Consider the following 1,741-nt stretch of genomic DNA (forward strand, 5'->3'; position numbering starts at 1 on the left):
CAATGTACACACCCCTATTATGAAACTAATTTATACCTTTTATATGAAAGCTATAACCTAGTAACAGCCTAAGAATATGGGGAGGGGGGAGGGAGAAGGAGAGGGATTGGAGGGATCACTTCTGAGGTTTATCTTACAAGGGTACAAGTGAATCTTTCTAAGAGCAGAATGTGAACGTTTTAAAATAATAACTAAGAAAATGACGTGAAGGCTGTGTTAACCAGTTTGATGGAAGTGTTTCGGATTGTGTGTGAAAACCCCACACTGTACCCCAGAAGTGCATTAATGTACATAGTTACCATTCAATAAAAAATTAAAATTAAAATTAAAAAGAAAAACTTCACATAGAAGTGCCATATTATCTAGCAATCCCAACTTGGGGTAAATGTCCAGAGGAAAGGAAATAAGTATATCAAAGAGATATCTGCACTCACATATTTATTGTAGTAATAGTCACAATAGCCAAGATAAGGAATCAACCTAAGTGTCCATCAAAAGAAGAAAAGGTAAAGAAAATGTGGTATATATACACAATGAATCCTACTCAGCCATAAAAAAGAATTAAATCCTGTTTTTGCAGCAACATGAAAAAGTCTGGAAGACATCATGTTTAGTGGAATAAGCCAGGCACAGACAGATAAATACTGCATGTTGTCACTCACATATAAATGCTAAATAAGTTGATCTCACCAAAGTATAAATAGAATAATGATAACTACAGACTGGAAAGGGTAAGAAAGAGGGGAGTTTAGGGATTAACATATGGAATTAAAGTTAGATAGGAGGAATAAGCACTTCAGGATGACTATAGTTAAGAATTTATTCTATATTTTCAAATAGCTAGAAGAAAGGAGAGTGAATGTTCCCAGCACAAAGAAATGATGAATGTTTTAGGTAATGGATATGCAAGTTACTCTCATTTGATCATTACACATTGTACACAGGTATCAAAATATCACACTTTACCTCATAAACACATAGAACTATGTGTCAATTAAAAGTTTTAAAAATACATCCACAATTTTTTTGACATTTCTCCCATTAAAAAGGGAGTTGTCTAATTCCTTCTCCTTAAACATTGACAGCCTTAATGACTAAGTTCTAATGAATCGACTGTAGTTTGAAATGACATTGCATGACTTCCACTGTTAGTTCACAAAAGCCATTACAACTTCCAATAAGGTTTTTCTCTCTTGCAATGCTCAACCTTGAAACCCACCTATATAGACTGTAAGGAAATAAACAGTACTACAGAAAGACCATGAGCAGGAATTCTGGCCACAGCATTAGCTAAGGACTTAGCCAACATCAAATTGTATCAAAAACACACCAAAAGTGTGTATCAGCATCACACTTTTTAGTTGTCCCAGCTGGCATCAAGTGGAAAGTGAAACAGAGACAAGCTGCTCCCATCAATTCTTACACAAATTACAGATTTGTAAGTAAATGCTGTAATTGCTTTAAACTATGATGCTTTGAGGGTGATCATACAATACATCAAATGAACAGAAAGAAAGAGTGCCAAATATTATACACAATTTCAGAGTAGATACTGCATCCAACAGGACAGCGTCAAAAATGGTTATTTTCCAGAAAGGCATCATATCTAAGTATTGAATATAACTTCATTAAGACAAGGTGCTCCGGCTCGGCGCCTATAGCTCAACCGGCTAAGGCGCCAGCCACGTACACCTAAGGTGGCGGGTTCGAATCCCCAGCCCGGACCCGCCAAACAACAATG

The sequence above is a fragment of the Otolemur garnettii genome, unplaced genomic scaffold, assembly GCF_000181295.1.
Source record: "Otolemur garnettii isolate 467f Iridium unplaced genomic scaffold, OtoGar3 scaffold00082, whole genome shotgun sequence".
Lineage (NCBI taxonomy): Eukaryota > Metazoa > Chordata > Mammalia > Primates > Galagidae > Otolemur > Otolemur garnettii.